The sequence below is a fragment of the Bubalus kerabau genome, chromosome 5 (assembly GCF_029407905.1).
Source record: "Bubalus kerabau isolate K-KA32 ecotype Philippines breed swamp buffalo chromosome 5, PCC_UOA_SB_1v2, whole genome shotgun sequence".
Taxonomy (NCBI): Eukaryota; Metazoa; Chordata; class Mammalia; order Artiodactyla; family Bovidae; genus Bubalus; species Bubalus kerabau.
In genome coordinates, this window is record NC_073628.1 from 64,879,954 (window position 1) to 64,900,181 (window position 20,228).

General features: G+C 38.5%; 1 protein-coding gene across 29 annotated transcripts in view; it reads right to left on the reverse strand.

Moving 5' to 3' along the window:
* The window catches only part of LOC129652815 (craniofacial development protein 2-like), a 641,831-nt gene that overhangs the window by 484,229 nt on the left and 137,374 nt on the right, over window positions 1–20,228 (reverse strand). Inside the window, exon 3 of one of the 29 annotated variants that reach the window (XR_008714780.1) lies at window positions 32–414. The exons of 25 other annotated variants lie outside the window; for them this stretch is intronic. The gene's annotated coding sequence lies outside the window, so the exon portion shown is untranslated. Of the gene's footprint in view, window positions 1–31; window positions 415–6,306; window positions 8,126–12,665; window positions 13,861–16,735; window positions 18,994–20,228 lie in introns of those variants that run through there. 3 more of the 29 variants (XR_008714775.1, XR_008714770.1, XR_008714782.1) reach the window with 3 other exon arrangements.

Below are 20,228 nucleotides of genomic sequence, written 5' to 3' on the forward strand. Positions count from 1 at the left end.
TCCATCACAAAGGTTTAGGAGGTACATTCAGGGAAAGAAAAAACTTAGAAAATATACTATTCTTGTATTCTAATCATTGCTGGTTGAAGAGTTAGAAAATATCACAAAACACAAAATACTCAAACTTTAGAATAGAGTTGTTCTTATGAGGAGAAATTGAAATGTATAATTTCTAATTATGAATTGTAGGGATTGGAAATCTATTATTTAAATATTTCCCTCAGTTCAGTAGCTCACTCATGTCTGACTCTGAAATCCCATGGAGTCTCTTCTTTCACTTTCATCAAGAGGCTCAGCAGTTCAAGTTCTGCCATAAGGGTGGTATCAAAGCATATCTGAGGTTATTGATATTTACCCAGGCTATCTTGATTCTAGCTTGTGCTTCATCCAGCCTGGCATCTCACATGCTGTACTCTGCATATAAGTGAAATAAGCAGAGTCACAATATACAGCCTTGACATACTCCTTTCCCGATTTGGAACCAGTCTGTTGTTCCATGTGCATTTCTAACTGTTGCTTCTTGACCTGCCTACAGATTTCCCTGCTAAGTAGTAAATATTATACACATACACACATACACATACACATATTTTCATAGCATTCTATGAACATAACAGTTTAAAAGACACTCCATTCTTTAAAATATACTTTGGCCATCTCATGTGAAGAGTTGACTCATTGGAAAAGACTCTGATGCTGGGAGGGATTGGGGGCAGGAGGAGAAGGGGACGACATAGGATGAGATGGCTGGATGGCATCACCAATTCGATGGACGTAGTTTGAGTGAACTCCAGGAGTTGGTGATGGCAGGGAGGCCTGGCGTGCTGCAATTCATGGGGTTGCAGAGAGTTGGACATGACTGAGTGACTGAACCAACCAACCATTCTTTAAAATTATATAAGCAAGTATTGTAAGTGCATAAAAAGAAGCTTTTTTGATTGTAATATATGTGCCTGACATTAAGCTTTAGATTGCTGAGAAATCCATTTCAAAGTCATCCTTCTTTAACAAATATATTGCCAACTGAATCGGTTTCCCTAGGTGGCTCAGACGGTAAAGAATCTGCCTGCAATGCAGGAGACCCGGGTTCAATCCCTTGGTTGGGAATGTTGGAGGAGTTTGTAACTTCCTCACTTCTGCTTGCCACAGCAAAAATTTGAAGGAATGGATGGACCAGTGTTAACAGCTCCATGTTACAGCTCAGTTTTATTTAGCAAGCAAAGGGAAATACATCCTTGAGGCATGAGGATGGGCCGACCCAAAAGACTGGAAAAGAAGAGAAACCCCTGGCTCAATTTTGGCTCCTCTTTTTATTTGCTATTTCTCCTCCCCCTGAGCCTGCCCTATGTAAATCTGGCTAGCCAGGAGATCTGTTCTCACTCCAGTCCTCAGACCTTCCTTTGTTCTATTTTTGTGGGCTTTTCCCTTCATTGTCTTTTAGCCACCACCATTCTGGACTCCTTTTTCTTATTCTACTTACCTAACAGGAGGATCCCCTGGAGAAGAGAATGGCAACTCACTCTGCTATTTTTGCCAGGAGAAGCCCATGGAGAGAGGAGCCTGATGGGATACAGTCCATGGGGTTGCAAAGAGTCAGACATCATTGAGCAACTAACAATTTCAAGTCACTGCTGCTGCTGCTAAGTCGCTTCAGTCGTGTCCGACTCTGTGTGATCCCATAGACGGCAGCCCAACAGGCTCCCCCGTCCCTGGGATTCTCCAGGCAAGAATACTGGGGTGGGTTGTCATTTCCTTTTCCAATGCATGAAAGTGAAAATTGAAAGTGAATTCGTTCAGTCGTTTCCAACTCTTAGCAATGCCCTGGACTGCAGCCTACCAGGCTCCTCTGTCCATGGGATTTTCCAGGCAAGAGTACTGGATTTCAAGTCACAACTACTAACAAAACAACTAGATAAGGAACCAGGCCACCTCACACATGAAGTTTCCTTTATAGAAAGCTCTGGGTGAAATAGATAACAAAAAGCTTTTCCCTTCCCTCATCCTAATTCCTACTCTTAAACTCTAAATACAGTAATAGCGAGCCCACAAAATTCTAGGCACCCCATCCTCATCCCCAGGAAAGGCAGAATTCGAGGTCCATATGCACACACACTCTTGAAACTGAGCAGGGTCCTATGGGCTTCTAGGTATGAAAACCTTTCACTTCCTTGCTTTTTGGCGCCAGCCTCCATGACCTTCCTTGAGTTCCAAAGCATATACTCTAGGACAGTTGATATCCTGGAAGGGATGGGATGCAGAGATAAGGGAAGTGCAGCCAGGAAACAACGGTGCAGTCTTGGGGCAGGTCCTGGTTCCCTTTCAAGGGATACACATAACAGTATCTTTGAGCTCTTTAAGGTATCAGCATTCTTCAAACCAGAGAAAGATCACCTGAGGCTACATTAAAAGAACCAGAGGAACTCATCAAGACGATTACTTGAGGGATTTCCCTGGCAGTCCAGTGGTTAAGAATTTGCCTTCCAATGTAGGGTGTGTGGGTTCAATTCTTAGCCAGGGAAAAAAGATTCCTCATGCTGCCAGGCCAAAAAAAGCCAAAACCTAAAACAGAAGCACTGTTGTAGCAAATTCAATAAAGACTTTAAAAATGGTACACATTAAAAAAAAAAACTTAAAAAATTTGATGAAATTAAAGGAGCCATTCAAGAAACTAAGATCAAGGCATCCAGTCTCATCACTTCATGGGAAATAGATGGGGAAAAGGTGGAAACAGTCTCAGATTTTATTTTCTTTGGCTCCAATGTCACTGTGACTGCAGCCATGAAATTAAGAAACACTTGCTCCTTGGATGAATAGCTATAACAAACCTAGATAACATATTAAGAAGCAGAGATATCACTTTGCCAACAAAGATTCATATAGTCAATGCTGTGATTTTTTCCAGTAGTCATGTACAGATGTGGGTATTGGACCATAAAGAAGGCTGAGCACTAAAGGCTGATTCTTTTGAAGTGCTGTGCTTGAGAAGACTCTTGAGAGTCTTTTGGACAACAAGGAGATCCAACCAGTCCATCCTAAAGGAGATGAGTCCTGGGTGTTCATTGGAAGGACTGATGCTGAAGCTGAAGCTCCAATATTTTGGCCACCTGATGCAAAGAGCTGACTTATTAGAGAAGACCTGATGCTGGGAAAGACTGAGAACAGAAGAAGGGAACTACAGATAATGGGATGGTTGGATGGCATCAATGACTCAATGGACATGAGTTTGAGCAATCTCCGGGAGACAGTGAAGGACAGAGAAGTCTGGCATGCTATAGTCCATGGGATCACAGCCTCAGACCCAACTTAGCAACTGAGTAAAAACAACAACAACAGAGTAATGTTCCTGAACACACCCTAATCTTATGAGTATCCCTGCTTTTGAAGAACCATTGTTACAAAACTCCTCATCAAATCCTCCTAAGTTGGGACACAGTTGCAGGGGGGTGGGGTGGGCAAAGCAATAAAGCTTTTTTTTTTTTTTTTTTCTATTTCACTCAAAGCTCTGTCTTCAAGATGTTATTTGGCACTGATAGGCAGAGGTGGCAGAGGTTAAAGTGGTGAGATAGCATCACCAATTCAATGGACATGAGCTTGAGCCAACTCCACAAGGTAGAGGTGGACTGGGGAGCCTGGTGTGCTGCAGTCCATTGGGCTGCAAAGAATTGGAGACAACTTAACAACTGAACAACAATAACACAGGGGCCATGATTTTGGCATCTCTCTCTTTCTCTCCCACCCCTACATGACCTCCCTATGTGACTCTTAGGCCCACCATGTAGCCTCCAGGACCTGGGAGAATAAACCTTGTTTTTTCAATTACCTGCTGGTTGTTACTGAGGTGTATCTTACAATATCTTGCACTAATAAAAAGAACCACAAGCTTGGCTCCTACTGTCTGAATGTCTGTGGGAGCTCTGTACAAGCAGTATGGCCCTGTGAGTGCCTCAGGCACTCCTAGCCAGTAGCATCACTACCCATATTCAGAGACCAACATGCAATGGAATGTATCATTTGTAGTTAAATTTCTAAGCTGCATTCTAGGAAAAATTATCTATTGGAAATGGTAGAGAGTGGATATGACAGCAAAGGCTAATCATAACTATTCCCAGCTTGATGACATATTGCAGCACCAACACCATTCTGTTGTTTGAATGGAAAAACATATTTACTTTCTCAAATTTTTATTAACTATATTTTAAATAGGGCTTCCCCTGTTGCTCAGTGGTAAACAATCTGCCTGCAATGCAGGAGTCACAGGAGACACGGTTTCGATCCCTGGGTCTGGAAGATCCCCTGGAGGAGGGCATGGCAACCCACCCCAGTATTTTTCCCTGGAGCTGGCAGTCTACAGTCCATAGGGTCACAAAGAGTCAGACACAACTGAAGCAACTTAGTATACATACACGTATTTTAAATAACATCAGGATTTCTTCTAAGTCGCTTCAGTTGTGTCCAACTCTGTGCGACCCCATGGACTGCAGCCTACCAGGCTTCTCCATCCATGGGATTCTCCAGGCGAGAACACTGGAGTGGGTTGCAATTTCCTTCTCCAAAACAACATCAGGATTAAGGCCCTATATTTAACTTCCTCAGATCCCTAGCAACTATTTTCTACATAGTTGACTCATCCTTATAAGTGGGTGTGTCAAGCAGTTACTGCCACAATACTATATACAAAGCATTAGAAAACAGCCTCATGTGTCTATGCATCAGATGGTTGAAAGATGTAGAGTCAGACTGGGCTCAGCCTGGCTCTCTGCTTCAGTTTGGATCTGGGTCTGTTCCATGTAACTCCTTGGAGGAAGGGACGAGCTGGGGTAACTTCTCACTGCAATGTCAGACATGCAAGAAAGGCATCATGACCACACAAGTGTATCAACTCTCTGTTGCCATCATATCTCCTCACTTCCTATTGGTTAAAGTAAGTCACATGGTTGGTAATATTAGGGCCCCATTCATCCTGCAGATTTGAACAAGTAAAAGCAGAATCCAGGTGTGTGACCAGAAACTTAATTTACATTTTGATAGTATGAACATCGTGTTTAGAGCTCAGTCACTCAGTTTTGTCTGACCCTTTGCAACCCCATGGACTGTAGCCTGCTAGGCTCCTCTGTCCATGGGATTCTCCAGGCAAGAATACTGGAGTGGGTTGCCATTTCCTTCTCCTGTTACAGTGTAAAACCAACAAAAATTTTTATGAAAAGAATATAAAAGAATTATATATAAATATATTTATTTATTTATGAGGTTTATTTTCTCTATTAGTAGAATATTATTAAAATTTAATATTCTACTAATAGAACGAAAAAATAAACCTTCATTTTGAGCCTGTTTGGCCTAAAGGGAAAGGAAATTTTCTAGAGTAGCTTTTGGAAATATAAAATGCTAACTTATAGACATAAATCTTGGAAGAAATTATAACATAGATGGACCCTATCACTAGTTTGGATTCAATACAGGTAGCTTTAATTCTAATAGTACTGAAGACTAATTGTGTAGGCTACTGTTCTAGGTACTAACATTTAGCATTATTAATAGTAAAAAAAAATATTATAACAAATTGTGCAAAGATGATGATATAATACCACATTCATTAGTTAGAAATTGTAACCATTAATATACAAGAGAAAATCCACTGGCTTAAGAAAGATATAGAAAATTAAGTTCAAATAGCTTGTCCAGGATCTCACATACAGTAAGTGGTAGAGTTAGATTTCAAACTCATAGTCTGTCAACTAAACCCACATGCTTAACTACCTGATTGTATTTCTCCTTCATAACTTCATATCTGGTATATCTTCATTAGTGCTTCATATCTGGTGTAGCCTTCATATCCCACCTAATTTATATGTCCCACCTGTGGATCCTCCTGGAAAAAGTAGACAATAACTTTCAACATGTGTGCTAAGCCACTTCAGTAGTGTCGGACTGTTTTGACCCTATGGACTGTAGCCCACCAAGCTCCTTTATCCATGGGATTCTCCAGGCAAGAATACTGGAGTGGTTGCCATGCCCTCCTCCAGGGGATCTTCCCAATCCAGGGATTGAACCTGCATCTCTTAGGTCTCTTGCACTTGCAGGTGGGTTCTTTACCACTAGTGCCACCTGGGAAACCCCACTTTCATATATCATTTATGTCATTTTCAAGGCTGATTATCTTCTTTAGGTATTCAGAAGGCAAATTTAATATATGCAAGATTCTTTTACAAAACTTAGATCCATTCTTTTTGAAGTTAATATGATGCTGTTTCTATGTTTACAAGTAAGTCCATCTGATAAGTAAATATTTAATATGATTAAAATTAATTCCTTATAATGAGCAATTCAATATTGTAGCTATTGTTAATTACAAAAATTAGTATTGTTCAAAAAATCACCGTTTAACACAATCTATGTAATTATATTTTTAGCTATCAAATAACAAGCAGTAACAAAATTGTCCCACAGTCCCTAAACATTCCACTAAAATGTAAAAATAACACAGAGGGAAAAGAAAGTATCTAAAACCAAACAGCAAGTGAAAAAGATATAGCTATGTCTCTTCACCGTGTTATGTTCAAACTAATTATTTATCCTTAATACAGTAAAGAGGAGCTGGGACATTGTGATTCATTCTTAGTCTCTTCTTATAATGAAACTCAATCAAAATAAGTGATGTATTTCTAATGGGTTAATCATATTTTAAAATGTTTTAATATAGTTAATTTTGATAATTTCTTTAAAATGATCATATCATAAATATACATTTTAACATTCCAATAAAACATGTCTCAGATAGATACATTTTATTCATGGCAACACAGTAGCCAATATCCCTTTCTTTCATCTTTACATGGCATACATTAGAAACCATTCCAACATGAAGCCTTGGAAAAAACATTATTACTGAATCAAAGACCCGGCACTGATTCACCTGCTGTGTGACTCTGAGAACATAATGTATAAAAGTGCTGAGTCATTTTTTAATCTTAGAAAGTCAGAAAATATGATTAATGCATCTTTTAGCATTATTTAAGATTTAAACATAGCAATACTTGTTCAAGTGTTTATAAACTCTAAATAACATGAAAACATAAAATTAAATTTCATTATGACCACAGCCTTAAAACCTAGGGTATCTGCAGATACTTGAACTGAAAAGTTTGGAATATTAAAAGAGGTAATTTATGAGTATAGCTTAAATGTAATAACACAATTTAATAGAACCTATTCCCACAGTGGAAATAATTATATCAAAAGGAAAGCAAATATGTGCAAAAAATAATTAACCATGGTATATTACTTATCAATTGCTGCATGACAAACTGCCATGAAATTTAACAGCTTAAAATTGCAAACTATTTTATTTTTTTCAGGCTTCCCAGGTGGCACAGAGGTAAAGAATCTGCCTGCCAATGAAGGATACACAAGAGACACAGGTTTAATTCCTAGGTTGAGAAGATTCCCCTGGAGGAGGAAATGGCAACCCACTCCAGTATTCCTGTCTGGAAAATCCCATGGACAGAGGAGCCTGGGGAGCTACAGACTAAGTAGACACAAAGAGTTGAACTCTATTGAGCATATATGCACACATTTTTATTTCTGGCCACACTACATGGCTTGCAGCATCTTAGTTTCCTCACCAGGAAATGAATCCAGCCCTCAGCAATGAAAATGCAGAGTCTTCACCACAGGACTGCCCAGGAATTCCCTAAAATTACAAACTTTCAATCTCAAGTTTCTATGGGTCAGAATTCTGGGAGTGGTTCTTCAGAAGCCTAAGCTGGGTGGTTCTCATCTGGAAGTCTCACCAGGATGCAGTCAATGTACTGGCTGTGTCTGGGGCAGTCTGAAGACTTGACGGAAGACTTGCCAAGATGTCTCATTCACATGGCTGTCAACAGGTGGCCTCAGATCCTCACCATAGGAACCTTTCTAAAGTACTTCTTGAGTGTTCTGACAACATGACAGCTCTCTTTCCCCAATGCCAGTGATTCAAGAAGAAAGTAAGGTGGAGGCTGACATAATCTTGATGACAAGTTTTACCCCGTCAGTTTTGTTGTATTCTACTTGTTAGAAGTAACTCACTAAATCCTTCAAGCTAGGCTTCAACAGTATGTGAACCGTGAACTTCCAGATGTACAAGCTGGATTTAGAAAAAGCAGAGGAACCAGAGATTAAATCACCAACATCTGCTGGATCATAGAAAAAGCAAGGGAATTTCAGGAAAATATGTCCTACTTCACTGACTATGCTTAAGATCTTAACTGTGTGGATCACAAAAACTGTGGAAAATTCTTAAAGAGATGGCAATATGAGATCACCTTACCTGTCTCCTGATAAACCTGCAAGCAGGTCAAGAAGCAACAATTAGAACCATAGAACAACAGACGGGTTCAAAATTGGGAAAAGAGTACATCCAAGGCTGTATATTGTCACCCTGCTTATTAAACTTACACACAGAGTACATCATGTGAAATTCCAAGGTGGATGAAGCTCAAGCTGGAATCGAGATTGCCAGAGAAATATCAATAAACGCAGATAGGCAAATGAGACCACCCTAGTGGCAGAAAGTGAAAAGGAACTAAGGAACCTCTTGATGAAGGTGAAAGAAGAGAGTGATAAAGCTGGCTTAAAACTCAACATTCAAAAAACAGAGAACATGGCATCCAGTCCCATCACTTCATGGCAAATAGAAGGGGAAAAATGAAAACAGTGACAGCCTCCAAACTCACTGCAGACAGTGACTGCAGCCATGAAATTAAAAGATGTTTGCTTCTTGGAAGAAAACTATGACAAACTTACACAGCAAATTAAAAAGCAGAAACATCACTTTATTGACAAAGGTCTGTCTAGTCAAAGCTATGGTTTTTCCATTAGTCATGTATGAATGTGAGAAGAAGCCTGAACACAAAATAATTTACGCTTTTGAACTGTGGTTTTGGAAAGGATCCTTGAGAGTCTATTGGACAGCAAGGAGATTCAACCACTCAATCCTTTAGGAAATTAACCCTGAATGTTCTTTGGAAGGACTGTTGATGAAGCTCCAATAGTTTAGCCACCTGATGTGAAGGACTGACTCACTGGAAAAGACCTTGATAATGGGGACAGTTGAAGGCAAAAGGAGAAGGGGGTGGCAGAGAATAAGATGACTAGGTAGCATCACTAATTCAGTGGACATGAGTTTGATCAAACTCTGGGAGATAGTGAAGAACAGGGAAGCTTGGCATGCAGTCAGTGGGGTTGAAAAGAGTTGGACATGACTGAGTGACTGAACACCACCACCACCATCAAAAGGAAGGAGAATCAAGCTCTACTTCCTGAAAGGAGAGCTAGCAAAAATTTTGTGCACACTTGTAAACACTTCAAATTTCAGTCTCACTATTATGATCCAGTAATACAGTGGGTCTCATTCAATCTGCATCAAGTCAATTATTTTAATTATCATGAAGTTCTTACTAAAGCTACTATGCATGATGTGCATGCTCATGCTCAGTTGTGTCCAACTCTCTGTGACCTCATAGACCCCATAGACTGTAGCCCACCAGGCTTCTCTGTCTATGGAATTTTCCAAGCAAGAATGCTGGAGTGGGTTGCCATTTCCTTCTCCAGGGGATCTTCCTGACCCAGAGATTGAACCCATATCTTCCAAGTCTTCTGCACTACAGGCAGTTTCTTTTTTTTTTTTTTTTTAACCACTGCACCACCTGGGAAAGGATGCTGAAACAGATGGTGGGGATAGTGAAATGTATTTACCTTTTAATGTATAAATCAGATATGCATAAAGTATAGAAATACACAGTATACTGTGGTATAAAACTTCACATGAGAGTAATTAGAAAAATAATGTCTAAGAACTCCTGGTAGGGTTAAAAATAAACAGGCTAAAGACAAGTGATTTAATTTCTGTTTTAATAAGATAGCGATTTAATTTGTCTAATTATTGTAACATCTTTATATATGTCAGGTATAGTTGCTGAACAGTTAAATACTTTAAGAAGCAATTATCTGGTTTTACGGTTAATTCAACCAAAATCTTTCACATGACCATGAAAAAAATATTACATCTATTCACACACACACTGAAACACACATTCATATAATTAAAATGGTATTTAGAGCACAAGTTTAATCAAAAGCATGAGTTTAATGCTTCTATATGCATTATCACAATACATCATCAGAGTCAGTATGAGGAATAAGAAAAGCCAGAGTAAATGTACTCCTGAGTTACTATCATTAACACTACAAATTTATAGCCAATAATTTTTTTTTAATTATAAGTCTAGTAGTTGAGAAAAATTTTGAACTTAATAATATGTGATAATGCATCATGCTCCTGACAAAATAGAGCCAAGGGAGAAATACAGGTTTCAAAGCTAACATTCATAATTATATCTTTAAATGAGTTGATGACAAAAACAGGAATAACTATATATAAATATAAATAATTTGCTTCATGTTGATCTGGAGTTAAAGTTCCTGGTTTTCTTCTAATAACAAAGGGTTCTTCCCCCAAACCAATGCCTAAGCGTGATAATTATCTACTTTGCAAGCATCTTTTAAACTGTTATCTCTTTGGAATTCTATCTTAAGAACAGACTTTTCAACTTCTCTCCAAATTAAACACTACAGAATAGTGGTGTAAAGTTGCATTGCATAAACATGGAGTGTTAAAACCAACAGCATCCCTTTCCAGATGTGTGATTTTTATTCAAGATCATTATTAGTGAGTATCTACCATATGACAGGCACTGTTTAAGGAGAAGCAATACAACATGAAATAAGATGCTCTTTATATACTCATGGAGTGTGAATGTTCTGAACTGCCTAATATTCACTTAGTTCTCCATCTCTCCATCTATAAAATGGGGAAAGTATTGTACTCTAGACATAATGCTGTTGCTTAAATATGACAATTTCTGTACTGAGCTTTGTAGTGCTGTACACTACAGCAGATAGAATTTAGTCAATAAATAATTGATATCCCTGTGATTTTAGGACCCATCTTAGTAATTCCCATAGAATTCTAGACAGAGTATTTATTCTTTATTAAGACATTATTGTTTTCCTTTATTTCTGACTCTGAGACTGAATTTCACTCTTTTATTTTGATTCATAGACTACTAATGGTAATTTAATGGGAGAAAAAAGCATTCTTCTACAGAGTGTTTGCATAACATCAATGCCCACAAAGGTATGTTAAATCAGATAATTAAAGAATATGGAGAAACAGACATGGAAAAGAGACTTATGGACATGGGGAGAGGAAAGGAGACGGTGAGATGTATGGAGACTTACATGGAAACTTACATTACTACATGTAAAATAGATCAGATCAGATCAGCCGCTCAGCCATGTCCAACTCTTTGCAACCCCATGAATCGCAGCACGCCAGGCCTCCCTGTCCATCACCAATGCCGGAGTTCACTAAGACTCACATCCATCGAGTCAGTGATGCCATTCAGCCATCTCATCCTCTGTTGTCCCCTTCTCCTCCTGCCCCCAATCCCTCCCAGCATCAGAGTCTTTTCCAATGAGTCAACTCTTCGCATGAGGGGGCCAAAGTACTGGAGTTTCAGCTTTAGCATCATTCCTTCCAAAGAAATCCTGGGGCTGATCTCCTTCAGAATGGACTGGTTGGATCTCCTTGCAGTCCACGGGACTCTCAAGAGTCTTCTCCAACACCACACTTCCAAAGCATCAATTCTTCGGCGCTCAGCCTTCTTCACAGTCCAACTCTCACATCCATACGTGACCACAGGAAAAACCATAGCCTTGACTTGACGAACCTTTGTTGGCAAAGTAATGTCTCTGCTTTTGAATATGCTATCTAGCTTGGTCATAACTTTCCTTCCAAGGAGTAAGCGTCTTTTAATTTCATGGCTGTAGTCACCATCTGCAGTGATTTTGGAGCCCAGAAAAATAAAGTCTGACACTGTTTCCACTGTTTCCCCATCTATTTCCCACGAAGTGGTGGGACCGGATGCCATGATCTTCGTTTTCTGAATGTTGAGCTTTAAGCCAACTTTTTCACTCTCCACTTTCACTTTCATCAAGAGGTTTTTGAGTTCCTCTTCACTTTCTGCCATAAGGGTGGTGTCATCTGCATATCTGAGGTTATTGATATTTCTCCCGGCAGTCTTGATTCCAGTTTGTGTTTCTTCCAGCCCAGCATTTCTCATGATGTACTCTGCATAGAAGTTAAATAAACAGGGTGACAATATACAACCTTGACGAACTCCTTTTCCTATTTGGAACCAGTCTGTTGTACCATGTCCAGTTCTAACTGTTGCTTCCTGACCTGAATACAAATTTCTCAAGAGGCAGATCAGGTAGTCTGGTGTTCCCATCTCTTGAAGAATTTTCCACAGTTTATTGTGATCCACAGAGTCAAAGGCCTTGGCATAGTCAATAAAGTAGAAATAGATGTTTTTCTGGAACTCTCTTGCTTTTTCTATGATCCAGCAGACGTTGGCAATTTGATCTGTGGTTCCTCTGCCTTTTCTAAAACCAGCTTGAACATTAGGAAGTTCACAGTTCACATATTGCCGAAGCCTGGCTTGGAGAATTTTGAACATTACTTTACTAGCGTGTGAGATGAGTGCAATTGTGTGGTAGCTTGAGCATTCTTTGGCATTGCCTTTCTTTGGGATTGGGATGAAAACTGACCTTTTCCAGTCCTGTGGCCACTGCTGAGTTTTCCAAATTTGCTGGCATATTGAGTGCAGCACTTTCACAGCATCATCTTTCAGGATTTGGAATAGCTCAACTGGAATTCCATCACCTCCACTAGCTTTGTTCGTAGTGATGCTTTCTAAGGCCCATTTGACTTCACATTCCAGGATGTCTGGCTCTAGGTCAGTGATCACACCATCGTGATTATCTTAGTCATGAAGATCTTTTTTGTACAGTTCTTCTGTGTAGTCTTGCCACCTCTTCTTAGTATCTTCTGCTTCTGTTAATAAAATAGATAGCCAACACGAATTTGCTGTATGGCTCAGGAAACTCAAACAGAGGCTCTGTATCAATCTAGAGGGGTGGGATGGGGAGGGAGATGAGAGGGAGTTTCAAAAGGAAGGGGATATATGTATACCTATGGCTGATTCATGTTGAGGATTGATAGAAAACAGCAAAATTCTATAAAGCAATTATCCTTCAATTCAAAATAAATTAATTTTTAAAAAAGAATAAGATGTTGAGTAAAACTGCAAACTATTGTGACTTCATTAACCAGGTTTAGAGCTGTTTCCCTTTAATGGCAAAATATTCTTTCAGACTCCATTTAGGGCCCTATTTCAATACAGACCTACAGCTTTCTTGTTGTTCAGCTGCTAAGCCCTGTATGACTCCTTGCAAACCCATGAACTGCAGCTTATCAGGCTTCCCTATCCTTCACTATTTCTTAGAGTTTGCTCAAATTCATGTCCATTGAGTCTGTGACGACATCTTTCTAGAGGGCATATAAAGCTATTAGTCAAGAATGTTCATCTGGGACAAGTCGAGTGGATTCAATGGCCAACACAACCCAGAAGCCATGTGACCTTCATAAGCACTCTTTCCCACCCCATATTATTAAGTTCTCTCATCTAAACAAAGGAGATGATAATTGTTCATTGTTGTTCAGTAACCAAGTCATGTTTGACTCTTCATGACCCCATGGATTGCAGTATGTCAGGCATCCCTGTCCCCCACCGTCTCCTGGAGTTTACCCAAGTTCATGTCCATTGCATCAGTGATACCATTCAGCCATCTCATCCTCTGTGGTCCTCTTCTCTTTCTGCCTTCAATCTTTCAGCATCAGCGTCTTTTCCAATGAGTCAGAAGCTTGCATCAGGTGGCCAGAGTATTCGAGTTAATAATACATATTTCATAGAGTTGCTGTGAAGGTCAAATGGAAGGTTCAAATTAACTCACAGAATTAACATAAATTAAATCTCAGAGAGAATTATAAATATTATCAGATGTTGAATATCAACGTGTACAGACACCACAGTTGGCTTTATTATATAAGGCACATGAGTTAGGCAATACATTTGAAAGATACTAAAAGATCTAATGACTTAAGCAAAGTATAAAGGTTTATGTTGTTTCAGTTCAGTTCAGTCGCTCAGTCGTGTCCGACTCTTTGAGACCCCATGGACTGTAGCACACCAGGCTTCCCTGTCCAGCACCAACTCCTGGAGTTTGCTCAAACTCATGTCCATTGAGTCAGTGATGCCATCCAACCATCTCATCCTCTGTCATCCCCTTCTCCTCCTGCCTTTGCCAGCATCAGGGTCTTTTCCAATGAGTCAGTTCTTCACATGATGTGGCCAAAGTATGGGAACTTCAGCTTCAGCATCAGTCTTTCCAATGAATATTCAGGAATGATTTCCTTTAGGATTGACTGGTTTGATCTCCTTGCTGTTCAAGGGACTCTCAAGAGACTTCTCCAATAGCACATTTGAAAAGCATCAATTCTGCAGCACTCAGCTTTCTTTGCATAACATGAAATCCAGAGGTAGATAGTACAGGGCTGTTATGGAGGGTCCAAAATGACCAGAAGAAGCTCGATCTTTTTTTTCTTTTAACTTTCTCCCTGGCCATCCTTGCCTCATGATGCTTATGCTCAAATTACTTATTCATGGCCCAATATGGTCTCTGAAATGATTGGTCAACATCTATAGAAAGCATGTAAGAAGAAAAGAGAAACAAACAAGTGTACATCACAGCTGAAAGAGAACCTTTCATGGTCTCCCAGAAGACAGTTCAACTGACATCCTTTCATAGCTCATAATAAAATCAAGATGCAATATTTTAAAGGGAGAATAGATATTGGACAGTCAAGTAGCAGATAGCTCCTATATAAGGTTTTCTCAAAAAAAGGGGGGGCAGTGTTTAAAATTTTAAATGAGCTTAAACAGGCATTTGATTCAAATAAAACAAAATTTTGCATCAGGGTACCCACTTTAAATTTAGACTTGCAGAGACAGCACATTGCAAAGCTCAAAGCTTAAATACACTGAGTATCCCAGCAGGAGTTTCAGCTTTGTAAGTCAACTTTCACACCACAAAACTATAATAGTAGAATGATTATTGTTTAAGTGGTAAAATCAGGTAGCCATTTAGCATGTACATTACAGCAACATGAAATAAAAAGAATTAAGACTTGCTCTAAACCTTAGAGCAAGATGGCATTACACAATCAGAATTTCAAAATAAGCATTACATTCGGTCATCATGATGATAAAGAGAAAATGATAGGGAGAGATCAGGAAACTATACACCCTATCATTTCTGTCTAAAATGGCATAGCTTTTTCATTGAGGTGAAATTGTTAGATGAGAAACAGCTATTGTTACCATGGTAACAACATTAAAAATAAAAAGAAAATGTGGGATGTTTTCAAACTGTAAGTTCAATTAAAATGCTTACTGAAAAATCAAATAGATCTTGAAACAACACTACAATATATGTTATGAGACCATAAATTATAAATTATGAACATTCTAAAACTTATTAAGAAAAATAAATTAATTTCATTAAAGGGTGAGTATTGAAAAGTATGGTTTTAATAATAGCAAAAGAGTTCTAGTATTCTAATTGTTGGACATCTTTTACTGAAAAGTTAAACAAGATGTGAAAGCAATCATCATAAATAACAAGTTGTTTAAACAAACCAAAAATAAATAGCAAAGACTCACATGAACATACATAAAACTGCACTGTTCCTTTTCCATTGATGTGCATTTGTATGGGATGAGTGTAAATATAATTGCTATGGACAAGCCTGCATTGACAGTTTCAACAACAAACATAATGTAGATACCTCCAATTCCATTTTTCCCATCTCGCTACTGTCCTTCCCCAGACAAGTAGGGACCAAACACTGAGTAACAGCCTGAATCATTCCCCAGCGAGTCTCTTCCACCAAAGTATGTCTTGATTTCCATCAGTCTGCTCTCTTTATTGTACCATCCTAGTGAGAGCCAACTCTAGATCTTCTCTTGGAGTCATGTAACACCCTCCTAAATGATCTTCCTGCTTCTGCTCTTGCCCTTTCAGTTGATTATTCACCAAGTAGCTGGAATAATCGTCATAACTTTATGTCACTCTGCTTTAAACTTCTCCATGTCTTCTCATTGCACTCAGAATACAAGATAAATTTCTTATTTTGTTCTGCAAAACTCTGAATGATTTAGCTCTCATCTAACAGTTGACTTTATCCTTTACTCTAGCTACTGTGAGCTGACAAGCTTTGTTTTCTTCTGTCTTAGAGCACCTAAATTATTTCTGTATATGAATACTTGCACTGCGGTCCGCCTTGATCAGGAAGTTTTCCTCCCTTACAACTAGTTCCTTCACTTGTTTACTTTTCAGTCCAAATTCCTTAGAAGGCTTCTCTGTCCTACCTATTTAAAAAAAATACAACTTACTGTCATTTAGTTCATATCGCTTTTCTATTTTACTCTCATAATAATTCTTAATACTATCTGCATTAGTCTTATTTCATTAATAATTAAATTACTTTGCCTGTGCTTACTCAAATATAAGGTTTTTGAAAATAGATACCTTATTTGCTTTTTACAACTATTTCACAATACTTGATCAGTGTCTGACATTCATTAAACAACTCAATATATATTTGGAATAGGTTTTAATGAAAATTTTACAAAAATAAATATAATAAATGAAAGAATCACTTGTATAAAGGAAAGGATCTATGGTAAATATGTCATCTAAAAATCATATTCATTGCAGAGATACATGTCTGTGGGCAGCAGGAATCATTAATGTCATTGCTTTTCTTTAACAAATTATTAAAGGCAAGTTATGAATCCCCAGACTATGTGAGAAGAATATAGAGAAAATAGAACAAAATATTAAAGTTATTAGGAAAAAGAATAATGCTGAAAGGTGGAGTTAGAAGAAATTTGACATTTTTCAGACATCTGCTGAAAAGAGCTTTCAAAAAAAAAAATTAAGAGCACTGTGTGCCAGTACTTAAAAGAAACAGAAATTAATGGGAGAGAAAAAATAATAGAGGAACAGTAAGGTAAAAGGTTCTTTACAATCTCTTGAAGTCATTACTAGCTACAAACAAATGTTTATTATATCCAAGCCTAACTTCTCTCAATGAAGCTTTGAAGGCAAAAGCATAAAAATAGCATAAAATAACAAAGATGATTTCTAAAGTCAACACTCAAAATTAAACAACAGTAAAATCTTCCAGAAATTTCAGCAGAGTAAGAAGAGTATAAGAAAGTACAGATTCTGAAAGCACATTAGACTTCCTAAATAGGGTCTAATAGCATGAATTCATAATCCCCTCTTCTTTCTCATGATGTTGAAACTATGCAACTCAGACTGGGGCTTGAACCCACGGGTGAAGACTCAAACCCAACCAAAACCTAGATTGGGACTAAAAGTCAGTCTTTAACTAAGACACACCTGGTCTCAGGACTTAATGAAGCTCAGGTTCTTGGTCTTGTCTCAGAAAGAATTCAGTTAGAGACAAAGTGATAGATACAAGTCTGTGAAAGTGAAAGTGTTAGTCCTTCAGTCTTGTCCAACTCTTTGTGACCCCATGGGCTGTAGCCCACAAGGCTCCTCTCTCCATGGAATTCCCCAGGCAAGAATACTGGAGTGGGTAACCATTCCCTTCTCCAGAAGAACTCCTCAATCCAGGGATTGAACCCAGGTTTCCCGCATTGCAGGCAGATTCTTTATCATGTGAGCCATCAGTGAAGCCCTGATGGCAAAGAGTGAATTTATTTAGAGAGAAACAGTCCACAGAGTGTTGGCTGTTTCAGAAGGCAAGAGTGCTCTCAGTACTGTCAGTTTTTTTCATAGGGGTGGGTAATTCCATAGGCTAATGAGGGGGAGGAATATTCTGGCTATTTGGGGGAAGGGGGTGGGGATTTCCAAAAATTGGGCCACGGCCCACACTTTGACCTTTCTGATTCGCCTTGGAACTGTCATGGCATCTGTGGGTGTCATTTAACTTGGGAATATGTTCCAATGAGCATATACTGAGGTTCAAGTTCTAGTGGGAGTTGACTGTCATCTTCCTATTTGGTCTGATCAGTTTATGTCATGTCCTTGGGTTATATCCTTCTCTTAAAGGTTGTGCTCTGTCCTCTTCTCTCCTGTTTCAATCAAATTTCAACCTTTCCTATTTGTAAATGTATTTTTTGCTTTTTCTGCATTCTTGATATTTTCCATCATTCTCCAAATTCATTTCCTAAATCAAAGCCTGGATGGCACTGGAAAAATTACTTGATTTACCTGAGAATTAATTCTCTTGTGAATTAGATGAAAAGTGATAACTCTACCCATATATGTTTTAGTTATATTGATTCCAGTTGCTCTTAGCAGTAAGTGGCAGCTTGCAGCAAGCAGTAGCTGGAAGCAACGTCTTAGTTTACCAGACCAGGAGTCCTAACCACTGGACCACAGGAGCCAGCTGTAATGGCTAAGGTCCCTAGTCTTGCCTGCCTAGTCAAGAACAAAATCAGGCAAGAAGGCAGAAGGTAAAGAGTAAAGTAAAAAGTTGATTGAAAAAAAAAAAGTACACGCAGAAAGGCACATGCGTGAGCTCAGAGAGCAAGTCGCGCCTTTGGGAAGTTTAAATCCTTTATAAGGGGGCAGTTCTCCAAGTTGAGTCTTTGTCTTACCTCTGGCCGAACACCTTGCTTTGTTTCCCCTGGTTGATTTGTCTTAGGACCCTCCCCTGGGGTGCACATGCACACCTTAGCCAAGATGGATCTCAAAGTGAAGGTTTCTGGGAGGAGCAAGATTCATTATGGCCTGGAATTATCCTCTGACTTTGGAATCCAAGGGTCCTTTCTGGGCATGTGTTGTTGTTGTTCAGTCTCTCAATCATGTCCGACTGTTTGCAACCCATGGCACGCCAGGCTTCTCTGTCCTTCACCATCTCCCATATCGTGCTCAAACTCGTGTTCATTGACTCGGTAATGACATCCAACCATCTCATCCTCTGTTGTCCCATTCTCTTGCCTTCAATCTTTCCTAGCATCAGGGTATTTTAAAATGAGTCAGCTCTTCACATTAGGTAGCCAAAGTATTGGGGTTTCAACTTCAGTATCAGTCCTGGACATGTATACTGAAGCCCACCAATCTTTTATCTCAGGAAAGGCAGAGAGGAGGCTGGCTGATTGTAAATGTCAAATCTGGAGCCTGTCTACCTCTACCTCAATATGTATTAATTTGTATTTCTCAAATATTTCGGTTTTTGGATTTTTTACACACTTGAAAATTATCAGGACACCCAAAATAGATTTTATACTGGATAAATTTTAGATGTACATTTGTCAGCTTGGAAATTAGAACTGAGAAAAAAAATTTAAAGTGTATATATTAATTTACTTAAAATAATTGTGATAAACCTGCCACATATTAATATAAAGACATGTTTTATAAAAATTAGCTGCAGTTTTTAAACAACAATAAAGCTAGTGAGTTACAGTTTTACAAGTTCCTTAATGTCTAGATTGATAGAAAAGAGCTGAATTCTTTTATCTGCTTCTGCTTTTACCATGTTGCTATACTTTGCTCTGTTTGAAGTTTATGAAGAAATTCTTACCTTATAGTACTTTGATAACATTATTTTAATAATCTTTTCAGATCATCTTAGATCTTATTCCTAGATACTACACCAAAACTCATTAAGTGGTAGTGTCTTAAAGAAGAGAAGTGGTAAACTGGACTCCATTAAAATTTTTAAAACTTCTGCTCTTTAAAACATGCCATGAGAAGATGAAAAGGCTAGACAAAGACTGAGAGAAAAGAATGAAAATCACAATCCGATAATAGAGTTATATTTAGACTCTAGGAGATCTTGAAACTCAGTAACAAACCAAACCACTGAATAAAAAATAGAGGATTTGGGCAGATACTTCACTAAAGAAGATAAACAGATAGCAAGATTGTGGACATACAGAAAATACAAACTAAACTAGAGTGAAGCAAATCATTCACCATTAAGACATAGTCCTGCTGCAGTTGGCCTGAAAGAGAGAAGAAGCTGCTCTTGAGCATGGGAAACTTGAGCCTGATGGATTTGTTCATTATCTTGATTGAGGTGATGGTTTCTCAAGTGTATACCTTAGTCAAAACACACCAAACTGCATGCCCCAAATATATGAAATTTATGATATTTCAATTAAATCTCAGTAGACATATTAAAATTGACAAATATTCAAGTGTGCAAATTTAATAACATTCAAAGATACTCATTTTTATTA